The sequence below is a fragment of the Vipera ursinii genome, assembly GCF_947247035.1.
Source record: "Vipera ursinii genome assembly, chromosome: 3".
In the NCBI taxonomy this organism is placed as follows: domain Eukaryota; kingdom Metazoa; phylum Chordata; class Lepidosauria; order Squamata; family Viperidae; genus Vipera; species Vipera ursinii.
In genome coordinates this window covers 144,134,845-144,148,948 of record NC_139516.1, presented here as the reverse complement: position 1 = coordinate 144,148,948, position 14,104 = coordinate 144,134,845, and the positions used below count along the sequence as shown (strand labels likewise).

General features: G+C 38.4%; 1 protein-coding gene across 1 annotated transcript in view; it reads left to right on the top strand.

The window, feature by feature from the left end:
• RREB1 (ras responsive element binding protein 1) overlaps positions 1-14,104 on the top strand; it is a 171,883-nt gene that overhangs the window by 71,882 nt on the left and 85,897 nt on the right. The window contains exon 3 of the mRNA XM_083359954.1: positions 9,097-9,179. The gene's annotated coding sequence lies outside the window, so the exon portion shown is untranslated. The remainder of the gene's footprint in view (positions 1-9,096; positions 9,180-14,104) is intronic.

Genomic DNA, 14,104 nt, shown 5'->3' with positions numbered 1-14,104 from the left:
GAGGCATCAGTTTTCACGAGTTGCAACTTATTGCTTCAGATATTGTCAGATGCCTCTGATTTTTTTTTTTGGCAATACAAGTAGTCCTCAATTTATAACAGTTCATTTAGTGACCATTTGAAGTTACAGTAGCTCTGAAAAAAGTGACTTATGACCCTTTTTCACACTTACGACCATTGCTGCATCCCCACGGTCATGTGATTTATATTTGGATGCTTGACAACTGGCTCATATATATGACGGTTTCAGTGTCCATGTGATCAACTTTTGTGATCTGACAAACAAAATCAATGGGAAAGCCAGATTCACTTAACAATGTTACTAACTTAACTGCAGTGATTCACTTAACAAATGTGGCAAGAAAAGTTGTAAAATGGGGCAAACCTCACTTAACAAATTTCTCACTTAGCAACATAAATTTTGGGCTCATTTGGGGTCATAAATCGAGGACTACCTATACAGTAAAGGCAATGATAAAGGAGAAGAACGGTCCTTAAATAGCTCTGTCAAGCCAATTGAAATACTACAACATTTCTACAAACTTGAAACTCGAAGCTTGCAGCAATTTTGTACAAATACAGTTGACCTAACAAAGATATTGCCTTTGTTCGTTTTATTTCCCATTGCTAGCTCTTGGATCTGCCTCATTTGAGGAATATAGTCTGGAAATCATTTGAGCAACATTATTTGCTTAGCTACCTAAAAATGTAGTGCTGAGGCTACGAATTCCAGAAGACCATCCAAAGGAGGATTTTGTTTTCTGTGTTCTCCGTTCCCCCCCCACCCGCCCTCCCTTTATTTATATTCAGAGGTCCTTGAGTGAAAAAGTAAAGTGTTTCCAAGTAAGTAGTATAGGACTTTGCCTTCTATCACAAATATGGATCTGTTCTGGAGTACAAATCATACACTGGAGTAGTGGGCTTCCTTGTTTCTTGTTTCTTAATTTAGACATTGATCCTATGAAATGAGACTGCTGGCTTCAGTTTAATACTCAGCTGGTATGTTGTGCCACCTGTTTGCAGTGATTAAGATTCACCAACTACTTCATGATGTCATAGTGAGCACTTGGAGATGATAGCTTCATCTTTCTCCCACATCTTCTCCTGGTTAACACCTTGTAAAGCCAGTCAGCCCCCCCACAAAAAATGTTTAAAAATGCTCAAAAGTGCTTAGCCCACAAACATTTTTACCACCTCTTGAGTCTACATATTCTGTTTGGGTTTGGCCCCCTTTTGGCTTCAGATAGAAAAAGACAAGCTGTAACGAAAGAAGCCTGAATTGAATTTTCTAATTCTAATTTTTGTACAAATTATCCCTGGGTGAGTCCTACTGAAAAGCCAGTTTTAAAAAGTTTTTCTACAAATAATGATTTAATTATTAATAGCACTCTCAGAAAACAATGCACTGGGACTTGTGTTTGAATGAACTGAGGATATTTCTAGGAAATACTTTACATGCTGTAAAGCCTGTATCTCTGAGAGAAAGATGACACAAGAGTTCATATCATTAGGAATTACCCATTTAATGTTGAACTGTAAAAAAAAGAAGAGAATTGAAAGAATAGTCTGTGGCTTGCCAAAATTGCTTATAGTAGAAGAAAGTTACTAGACTTCTCAAAGTCCCAGATATGATGGGAATTACTGACCCAACTGGGGTAGCAGGTTGTGGAAGGCTGGAGTACACCTTGTTAGACACACTGAGATTGTAGAAGTAGATTAACTAAATTGAACAGTCACGATAGGGCAGACATGTAAAACACAAGGCCCGGGGGCCAGATCCGGCCCGCGAAGTGGTTTCATGCGGCCCGCGAAGCCATCCTGGAAACAGTGAGGGAACGGCCCCCACTGCCTTGGCCCTGGCCCAGAGACCCTCCTTCTGCCAGAGACCCTCAGATCTGTCCCACTCCTGCCCAGGCCCCCATAGGCACCCTTGATGCCAACGATGTAGAGTTGATCACACCCACCCAGTAGGCCATACACACTCTAGCCACGCCCACCCAGTAGGCCAAGCCCACCCAGGTCACACCCACCCGGCCCCCTGAGGGCAACCGCAGTGCTGATGCGGCCCTCAATGAAATTGAGTTTGACACCCCTGCGATAGGGAAACAATATGTTGCATTCCTGTGGTGTCCAGCATGCATTGTATTAGGTGCAGGTACCATAAAAGTGCCAGCTTTGTTTATGTCTGTTTCAAAGTAGAAGTCCTGTGGAGAGAGTCGTCCCTTTCTGAGGATGCTTCCTCCCATGCAGATCACCTTCCTATGGGTGTACCTTGGTACTTACTCAACTGCTATGAAACTCATTGAATTTGGTACTCAGAGCATTATTTGTTCTCATTGTTTGTTTGGTACCCACAAGCTAGAACTTGTCAGTGTCAGCTACCTTGTCACTCACTACATTATTCCTTATCAGGAAAAAATGTTTGGTACTCATTGTTTTCGATACTGATCATGCCTCCCAGAATCAATTAACAATGAGTACCAAGGTACCACTGTAACAGGAGACCCGTAGAATTAGTGAGAAGACTGAACCCAGGATCTCCAGCTTCAAACAGTAAAGAAAGGCTGGAACTGTGCCTTCTGTACACTGTGTAGCATGAGTGATCTGTGCTCAGCCTTCAGGCAATCTCACTTTCCTAATTTGCTCAGGTTAATCATCCCTAGAGTTGTGCTAGCTTTCTAAAATCCTGAGAAGTCCTGTGCAACCATGAAGATCTCACAAGCATGCTAATCCAGCTCTCCAATTCAGTGTGGGATTGTCTCTGGCTTTGAAGCATAAGGCCTAGGTTCCAAGTACTGGTTCCAAGTATTTCTCGCTAAATTAATATTAAGAAAGGATACAGTAATTTTGTGGATGTAGGAATGAGCCTCATTTAAGTTACTGACTTTTATTGCATTTTGTATTGATATATGTGGTTAGGTTGCGGCCAACGATGCAACTGTGTATATGAAATGTATGATGGGCTTTGACTGGTTTGGTTTGACTGATTGGTTTGACTCTTTTTCATACTATTGGGAAGGGGGACAGGATGAATGGCAATTACCCATCTCAATGAGTTGAAATTTTGAGACTTAGAAAGTTAGACTGGTAAACAAGGAATAGAAGGCATCCTGATAATTACTCGGGTAGTTAAAAACAAATAACGCTGTGCATATGTTGCTGGCATCTTAAACTCTTTTCCCAGCCAAACTCATCTTCAGAGGTGGGAGGAGTCTGCAATAAAGAGACAGCAGACTGGATCAGTTGATCACTGTGTATGTTGAAAGTGTGATGTCAGGGAGCTGAAGACAAAATGATGTGGATGATAAGAGGGTGAGGGAAACAAGTTGGAGAGGCATTTGTTTAGGAGATGCCTAGTCAGTAAAGCCTCCAAGCAAAGAAACCCCCACAGATGAAACAGCTGAAAATAAGAGGGTCTGTTTCGCTCTTGACTTGAGAGGAGTGGCGCTCTGTAATAAATGACTGTGTGGCAGCTGTCTCCCAGCTTTGTCCCTTAATCCTGTCAGTAAGAGCAGCCAGGATTGCAAATGCTGCTTTCAAGTAGAATTCATTGGTCTTGTGTGTGTGTGTGGGGGGGGGGAAATGAGGGGGTAGTGAGACGATGACTTTCTTATATTGATCAGCAGGGTTTATATTGTGAAATTCTTTGGTTATTTTAAAAATCTCAGCCCCTATTAAAAGGGAAAAATACAGAGAATAAAATATTCCCACAGTTTAATTTGCTTTTTCTTTTTTTTTTCTTTTTCAAAAAAGTCAACATCAGTGTCACTGAAAGGTAGATGTGTTAGGGAGGTTTTTAAAAAGCCATAATCCTAGATTAGGCTTTTTATTTTTTTTCTTAAAGCAAATGTTAATTGGGGATGGGCTTGATTTTAAAACCTGACGAGGTTTATTAATTTCTTCTTAATGAGTTCCTACTCATTTAAACAAGCCAATTTTGTTTCAGACACATCCATTTAACTAAGATGTATCTGAAATATCAACAAATGGTGGTTATTGATGCTGTTGTTCCTTGCTTTTCATCCCCAAGTATTTTCTATTTGGAACTTGAAAGGTATTGTTTACCTTGTTTACATTAGAAGTTAGAGATAAAGCCTCCCTCAGGTTTGTTTGTTTATTGAATTTATATAGCCTCTTGTAACTCTGGGCAGTATGTTCAATTAAAACAAAAACAACCAGTATAATTTATCCAGTTAAAAAAATAAAAAACCATAATAACTAAAAAGACAGGGAAGATTGCAATCAAACTTATACCAGCCTTTTTATGGGTGATGGCAAAACTAACTTCTGAGGGCCATCTGGAGAGCCAATAGGGTTGGGACCAACTTCACCTTGGAGGGGATGATGTTCCAAAGGGTGAGTCCCATGGCAGAAAAGGCTCTCTTCCTCAGGGGTCTTCAAACTTGGCCCTTTTATGACTTGTGGACTTCAATTCCCAGAATTCCTCAGCCAGCATGCCTGGCTGAGGAATTCTGGGAGTTGAAGTCCATAAGTCATAAATGGGCCAAGTTTGAAGACCTCTAGGTTAAGTCTACCAACGCTTTTGATTCCATGATGTGTTTGTCTTGCTTATTGCAATAAATTACTAAATTGGTGTGAGGGAAGCAAAGCAATAGTAGAAGTGGAGTGGAAATTCAAGTGTCAACTAAAAGGCTGTATTCTACTTATTTAATGCCAAAATACACAATACACAAAAAAGACACAGAAAGAGGATGAAAATGCCGTGAAGGATGCTGAACTTCATAACTGAAAGCCTCTGTTTTTCACAGCTTCACTTCATTTGCTGGCTCTCCTTTTGACTTAATGGAAGTTTGACTTTCTCCTTTATTCCAGACAGTTCCATATTTGTTTTTGGAGTGAGTCAAAAATTGGATCACTGACTATTGCCACATGAATATCTTTGCGGTCAGCCATTGGTCACTTGATTTGTATTTGGATGCTATTTGTAGTTCCTGGGTTGGAGAGGTTTTATTTTTGGGGGGAGTGGTGAGGTTTATGCATTGTTAATGAGCTTAAAGAGGCTCTTGATGGGGGAGTCTGAAGAAAATCACGTTAGAATAGTTTGTGGAAAAGGGAAAACTTTAGAAGCAGCCCTTGCTTTCTCTTTGGAGATCCCTGGAAAGATTTTCCACAGAAAGATTTCTGGTTGAAAAGATAAGGCAAAAAAAAAAAAGAACTTGAAGATGATTAAAGATCATAAAAACAGAGAAAAGTGAGCATTGGTTAACACTTGCTGTTCTCGGTGCCCGAACACTTTAATTCCTCCCCTGTCAATTAGTGAGGAAAAATGCCTTAACTTAGTGTGTAAATAAGCTCCTACCATGTTGCTTTAATTGTGGAGAAAAGCCTCTTTGGCTACGAAGGTCAGAGTCAACCTTCCTCCCCTTGTTTGCCAGGCTCTTAAGCCAGGTGTAGGAAGAAAGATTCCCTCCCTTCCTCCTAGTTAGCAGGTGCAAGGAGCAAATGCCCGAAGAGAATTCTGACATCAATGAATTGCAGCTTTTCCTTCATCGGGGCATTACAGCTTCTTTAGTTTCCACTGTGGCTTAGCAAGAATAGCCAGACTGTTCGACCCTTGGATGCCCATTATGTTCCAAATCTTGGCATTTGCACAACCAATTGATGGTCAAACTGGGGCCTGAAAGCCATGAATTTGGCAGGGGCTCTCATTACATACCGGTACCGTGTGGCATCCCCCCAGTTCGTCCACAGTTGGGGTGCAGTGTTTTTAAAGCTATCTGTAAGAATTAGACTTGTGATACCACTGTTATGGTTTGCCTTCATCCTACCTGTTGTGTTCCTTATTCTGTAATTTGGCTACTTTCTTTCTAGAATTATCTGAAATATTTCAAAGTTGGGTCAGCTATCACAGAAAGGTTAAAGGTAAAGGTTCCCCCGCACATGTGTGCTAGTCGTTTCCAACTCTAGGGGCCAGTGCTCATCTCCGTTTCAAAGCCGAAGAGCCAGCGCTTGTCCGAGGACGTCTCCGTGGTCATGTGGCCGGCATGACTACACGCCAAAGGCGCACGGAACGCTGTTACCTTCCCACCGTAGTGGTCCCTATTTTTTTACTTGCATTTTTACGTGCTTTCGAACTGCTAGGTTGGCAGAAGCTGGGACGAGTAACAGGCGCTCACTCTGTTATACAGCAATAGGGATTCGACCCACCAAACTGCCGCCCTTCTGATCGACAAGCTCAGCGTCCTAACCCACTGAGCCACCGTGTCCCTATATCACAGAAAGGTTACAGCCTTCAAATCTGTACATTCAATACAGAGATCATTTTCAGGCATGGAAACAATTATTTTTGTTTGGTTTTCCTTTTTTATTTCAAAGTTTGCTAAAATATTTTTGAGCCTTAATTGCTCAAATATCACACTGTAAGTAAAAAACACTGCAGTAAATATAATTGATTTCCTTCTACATATCCTAGCTAATGCTGGAAAAGGCTATTGTTACGAAGATTCTGACTTAGCTTTTTTGTGGATAAGGTCTCTGTGTTGTAATTTCTGTGCAATATAAATATATAATATGCACTCATGCACGCACACACACACACACACACACACACACACACACTAACATTCACTGTTCTGATCTTAGCTTTTGGTATATATCACGTGTCAAACTCACCATGTCACGTGATGTGTTGTGACGTATCATGACTCTTTTTGCATTGCCGGCAATGGGGTGGGCATGGTTTTAGTACGATGAAACCGGCCCATGGGTCGGCAGTTTGACACCCCTGGTATATATGTTCTTATTATTGATGGATGATCAATAGCTAAATTAGCTATTTAAACATTGTAACCTTCAACAGTCCAGTAAAGAACATTTAGCTACAGACAACTGTTGATTTGCATTTTTCCTTCATTTTCCTGGGGTTTTTTTGGCTTCAGTCTCTTTCTTACTGCCTCTGCTACTCCAGTCAATAGAGATGAGTGGCTGAAACAGCTGCAAATCTCTCCTTGCTGTGAGGGTTTTTTTTTGTATTTTTTTGTATTCTTCAAGAGGTCCTGATGCAAGTTGCAGATAAATCCAGGTGGTTTTGCAGTGAGAAAGAGGAACTCTGCAATAGTGATAAAGAATAAACCATTAAGGAATCTGTTCTGGATTAGCATTTTTGACATCAGATCTGTCTGATGTCAAAAATGCTAAATAGCATTATGTAAACAATAACAAGAAAATAGATGTGCTTCAGGATAGTAAGCAAATGTTTCTAAGGAACAGTGACAAAAAGTTGCAAATACTTTATGAAGTAATATTGAAGCTGAGTTGACAGTGTAGAACTCTGAGGATGTTAAGGCCCTAGTCCAGCCCAGATTTCTCCTCTCAAAAGCAAAATAAATAAATAAATAAAGGCTGTATATTGGTTTTTCAGGAAACCAGAAAGCCTTAGAATTAAATCCCCAAATGGTGTGTTCACTAAAAGCCTTTGCAAGGCATGTAAACATTTGTAAACAAACATAATCCAAGGAATTGTTTCTTTTCACAGAAGAGGCAACAGCAGTGTTTTGCCTTGACGTTAAAGGGGGATAAGTCTGCATCTGGTTGCACCAAAGGAACAATAAAATGTGTAAGGAAAGCAAGTTCTTTTATATGTCCCCATTAATTGCTGCAGTCTAGAGTGTAAAAGACTAAGAGAACAGAGTGTTTGACTTTGATAAGTTGTTGCCTGAAGTAGTGGTGTGTGTATTTGAAATTCTAGTGCTGTTCTAACTTGTGCAGTCCACGATGCTGCTAGCAACCCTACAAACTCACTCTCTTTGAAAACCTCGATTTCTAGTATGCCTGGACATGTTCTTAAAAGCAGGCTGAAATGGGCCAAACCCTTGTTTTCTGGCATTCTCTTAGCAGATATAGATAAGTCTGACAGTTGATTGAACAATACAGGCTGTGAAGCAACATGTTGAGTGGAAGCCGCTTTCCTTTATGGACTCAAGGGAGGGACTCTAATACTGTGTAATTGGACTGGTGTTACATATATAAGGTCTTAATTTCCATTTTTTAATCTCTTTGATTTAAGGGAACATTGGTAGTAGAACTCCTGTTGTTTTGGAAACATTAAAATGTTCAAGTTGTCTCTTTTAAAATGTATTGGGCTACACTTTCTGCCATCATCTGTAAATGCTATGGATGAGAGAATCAACAGTTTTATCATTTTACTTATAAATTCTAAGTAAATTGAATTGAAAAGAAGGCTGATTTATTTTAAAAAAATATTCTCCAGAGTTTAGCTAGGTTAATGTCATCAAGAAATGGAACCTAGGCTGAGGCTGTGCATCAGAAATATTCATTGATATAGGGGCTACTTTGAGGGGATGGCATAAAATGGTTCAAAATGCATGAACCAAATGCTGTTTTTCTTTAAAATAAATAAGAACAGGGATATGATACTATCTTTTGCCTATGTCCTTCAAGTTAGTGCTGAAATTTTTGGAAAATGTATCTTGAAGATACGAAAATGTCTGAATTCCAGAGGTGCAGTGTGGGGTTTAATTTCTAAAGCCTCTTATTATCTGAGTTACTTGTGAATTTATAATGTCAGTGAAAAATATTTGGCATGTTTTGCTTGTACTCTGCTGGTACAAAAACGATGCACCAAGTACTAGGCACTAATATTTCCTCAATTATTATTATTATTTGGCTTAGATTATCAAGTTTTCTTTTCCATCACATTGTAGGTCTATCCCAAAGGCTGTAAGCTGTTCTCTAAATATTTGCAGTGCTTGTATATTACATCCTTATATGGCTGTAAGCTTTACAAATTGCTGTTGTAGATTTCAAAGTATGAACTCCGGTAGCTGATTTTTTTTTTGGCTAATAGAAAAACAAATCATAAACATTGTGCGGTTCTGAGGCAGGTGTCATTTTCTTGTGGGCTTTATTTCGAGAGCTTTGCCAATACTAAATTAAAACAAATCAGTTTAATTTCCCTATAAGTCTGAAGGAAAATGGCCTGTGTACTGAAAAAAACAACAACAAGGTTCGAGTCATCCAGTGACTTAAGAGGTGGTAGACATGTACGTAATACACTTAGCAAAAAAAATAAAATAAAAGTTATAGACCCTTATCTTTTTCATTTTCTCTTTTCTAGGCAGTTTTTGTAGTAATCCTTCATTTGTGCTGACATCATCAGGACTCAGTTTACACCAGCAACTCAGAATTCACATTTTAAAGGTTAGTTTGGATCAACATGGCTTCTTTCTCATCTCTCCCCCTTCTCCCCCTCCCCACCCTTTTTGAAGTTCCTGTATCACTGTCTGACGTTATCCTTAATCCTCCGAGATCAGCAGAAAGTGGAAGCAACCTAGGCTGCTGAGTGATTGCTGCTTGGTTCAGGTGGCACAGGAGGGAGCCTATTTTTGTGCTGGCAGGGATCACTAAAAACAGAACTAGAGAAGGGATTGGGAGTGTGTGTGAGTGGATGGAGTAGCAATTTCAATGGATTAACCTGTAAAGCAACATGACTAAGCAAGACTCATTGTGAAAACACACATAATTGCCAGCCAATGTGATGCAAAAGATAGCCCCAACAATTCTGAGGGGAACTAGGTGAAAGAATTCAAACCTACAAAAGGTGAGTCCCAAACTCTTAGTCCTACTAAGCCAGAAGTAATATACAAGCAATAGTTATTCCTCTTTCCCGTATAAATTCTCAGTCCAATGATCCAAAAGTAATTTACTGTCAATAGTTATTCCTCTTGACCATATACGGTCTCTAAGAGGGTAGGGTCACATCCATCTCATGTATAGCTGTGAAATCTTTAGTGTATAATTGGAGTAATGGAACCTTTTGTTTGCACACTACTCTACTACGAACACTGCCTTGGCTATTGCCAGGATCAGGCAAATGGGGGAGGACTTATAGACTACAATGGATGTGAAGCTTTATGATGAAATGCTCCTCTCATTTTTACCAAAGGTTAACATATTCTCCTGAATGAGACATTTACTAGCATACCGTCTTTCCACTGACTGTGAACAGATTTCAGCAATCGGTTTTTCCACAGTTGTTTTTAAAAAAAAAAACCACATGGGGAGAAGTGGCAGAAGTGTAGAACAAATGCTTGTAAAAATGTATGTGAGAGAAAACTCCTTTTACTCTTGAGTTTTCTTGGGTTCCTGAGATTATAATAGCAGGCATCTCCTTGTTCTCTCTCCCCTCCCCTGGTTTAAAGTTGGTTGAATAAAATAACAATGTCCATAGATTAGCCAAACAAGCAAACAGAAAAGTATTTCAGGGAAAGGGTGTAATATGGTTCAATATACAATTTCGCTTCTGCAAATATACGGAAGTAACAAAAAGAAATAACCCAAACTATTATTTCAGTTGCACTGATTGGGTCTTGACGCATGAGACAAAACAGCCACAATATCTGAGATTGCTGGATGCTGATCAAATAAAAATGATACATAAATACAGGTAGTCCTTGACTTATAGCAGTTCACCTATTGACCACTCAAAGTTACAGCGGCACGGAAAAAAGTGACTTATGACCATTTTTCAGTTACGATCTTTGCAGCATTCCCCATGGTCACATGATCAAAATTCAAATGCTTGGCAACTGATTCATATTTATCACGGTTGCAGTGTCCCGGGATCATGTGATCACCATTTGTGACCACCTGGCAAGCAAAGTCATTGGGGAAGCCAGGTCCACTTAACAACTGTGATTCACTTAACAGATGTAGCAAGAAAAGTCATAAAAGGGGGCAAAATTCACTTAACACCTGTCTCACTTAACAGAAATTTTTGGCTCAATTGTGGTTGTAAGTTGAGGACTATCTGTACATAAACCATAAATACATTAATCAAACCTGGTCAATATTTTTTTATTTTAAAAAAGGAAGGGAAAATGAATTTGCTCTTTAGAAATAAATCAAAACATAAAATATCTTCCACATAAGAGATTATCAAGATATTGAAACATCTTGGAGGGAAACAAAGGAAGTGGGCCATGGTCTTTGGAAATAGACTCAGGGTGGAAAAGTTTAATTTATATTAATGTAGTTCTGTGAATGTATTTGGGAGTAAGTCACACTGAACTCTAAAAGTGACTTACTTATGAGGAAATATATATATAGGATTAAAGGGTGCTTAGTATAAAAGTCTGGTGTTCACTTAGGTAATTACCTCTTTTCTCAGTTTTTTTTTTTAAAAAAAATCCCAACAGAGGAAACAAATTTAGCAAGTTTCTTCCTGTTGGTACTGAATGAGAAACAGCAGCCTTGGTTTAATTTTATTTCTTTTTTTCTCATGGTTATTTAAATCGTGTCTCATCTCTGAGGGCCTTTTTTCATGGTGTTTGGGCTGACTACTCTGCCTCTGAGCTGGCCTTTGTCAAAAGCCCACTGATTTGTTTGCTGTTGGTAGCTTCTAGTAGTCTATTTATATGTGTTAATGCTTTTGAGTCTTGCAGCTATTGCTTGCTATTTTTCTTGGTGGGCCTGGATCCAAATGGAAGCGAAGGGGGCATTCCTGTGAACTTTAACCTGTGATAATGCTTCCTTTTTTACCCTTCATCTAAACAGGTCCGTTTTTTGACACTGCAACTGGCCAGTTTGTGTGTAGCTTTCATTAAAACTACATCAGTGTCCTGGGAACTCGCTCCTTGAGGGCAAAGATCATTTTCCTCAGGGAAACATTTCATGAGAATGTGACCATTAAAAATTAAGTTTCTGCTGCATTGTTAGTCTTCTGTTGACATTCTAACTGGCAGAAGATGCCATTTGAGGTGTGGAGGCTTTAGAAGCAGCTGAGCTTAAAGTTTCTGTGAGACAGCCCAGTGTCTCCAAAAGATGTGCAAAAATTGCTGCATTTTCTCAAAAGCAAACTAAACTATATAGCTATTTTTACAAAAAGCTATATTTGTACTTATGAAAATATGTAAAGCAGCTGCTGTAAGAAGTATTCACTGTCCAATTTACAAATGCTTCTGTCCTTTTTTTTAATGTGTACTTTTACACCACCCACAATGTGGGATTGCACGTGTAACATGATAGTAATTGCAGATTGTAAATTTGGCTTCCTTTTTTCTTGATAACATTGAAATTGAGAGGATTCACCAGGCATGATGGGCTCCTGACCTATAGTGCTTGATCCCTTCTGAGTGTACTAGGCATTAGGTCTGTCTGTCTTTCCTTCTGTCCTTGAGGTAAACCCTTTTCCATCCACTGCAGTTATTTGTGCTAACATTTTACTTTAAAAAAATGTTCTGAGGCATTATTCTACTGAGTTCTTCTCTTCTGGTTTTCCATCTGGGTCTTCCTTTATCTTATTCTTTAAGCAGAATTCTGCAAAATCCTATAGTATTGTGAAATTTTGATGGGATTCCACGAGACACTAAGACTTCCCTCCCATTGCTCCAACACACCCATTTTTTAATCACCAAGGCTTTGCCCCTTAATCAGGAGTTGTGGGATTTTTTTTTTAAAACTAAGGTTGCATGGTGTGAAAGCGTTTGATGTTCTATGATCTGGAAAAATCTACATCATCAAACAGTTTGGAGACGTAGATACAGTTGAATATCTGAATTTGTCTGAATTGTGACATGCTGAAAATAAATGAGATAATGATGAATCAAGATGGCCTGATCAGACTTGATATGATATTTTAATAGCTGCTGCTTTAATTATGCAGAATAATTATACTTGCTGGATTATTAATGTTTTCTCTTTCAAGATGTTTGGATATGTTTTGGATTCTTCCATTAAATGCACTTTGCCTCTTAAAAATGGAGAAATTTTATGAAGTCTTTATTTTCAAATTATCTAGTATCAAAATGTTAAATAATAAAGGAACCCAATTTGGAGACTTTTATTCTTTTTTCATTATCATTGTGGCAATAAAATATTATAACCTGCCATTATTAACAACAATGAAGGTTAAGGCCTTTTAACAATATAAAAATATTAAAACATGGTAAAAATAGCATAACTAAAATATTATATATATTATATATATTACAATATATATACATGCTAAAATCTGCCTTCAAATGGTATAGAAAGCTTGTGGGGGAGGAAGTATGTATTTGTGTCAGATGTAATCTTTATGCTAATAAAATTAAACTTAGTAATAGTAAATGTTACAAAAGAAAGAAGAAGTAAAAAATTAATCATAGAACACAACACAGTTACTTAGAGCAATGATTATGGATGAACAATACATAAGGATCTTAGCTTGGTCACAAAATTAGGACGCAAATCATCTTTTCCAGGAAGGTAATAAACCATCATTTACAAAACACAATTCTGGGCTCATGGATTTTTATAAGCCAAAGCCAAACTAAGTCATGTTGTGGCTTATTGTGATGTGTGAACCTAGGCAATAAATAATCATAGATTTGCTTTAATCTAAAACCCATACCAAGACTTTGAGATTTATAGCAATACTTGGTCCAAAGATTCTTGAGAAAATGGATTTTAGAAATGAAGAAGCAGATTATTTTGAGTATACTGAGTATATATATTTTAGTACTGAAAAAGCAGATTGAGTCATTTTCATGTGATTTTCATCATTGATTATTATCCCTTGGTTATCAACAGCAGGAAAGTTCTCTGGCCAATTTTTAATACCTTCAGTCATAGTGTCTGATCATACTGGCACTTGGGAATTGGGGAACATGGTGAATATGTTTATTTACATTATGTTATTTGTACAGAATGATATGGTAGAACTTTTGTTTGACTCTAGGGTTTCTAGAGTGTTTTGTCTAGGTGAAGGCCAATTAATTTTATCTTGTAGATGTATTATGGATAAATATTTTCAGGTTTAGGAACTCAGGTTTAGAAACGGAGTGAGGTTTTACTCACTTTGAAGAAACTGGAGTACAGCCTGGGATGAATACAGTACCTAATCCAGTTTTGCCATCGATGTGACCTTACTGGGATAGACTGACATGGTAATCCATGTTCACCCATAAGTTGTGTTATTTTAATGCAGTTTATATGCCTTGAACCTAAAGCCATTTTTTTCTTCTATTATGTGACATCTAGTTCTCAACTTACAACCATTTGTTTAGTAACCATTCAAAGTTAAAACAGTGCTAAAGAAAGTAACCAGTTCTTGTGCCTATGGCCTCAGTGTCACATGATTGCAC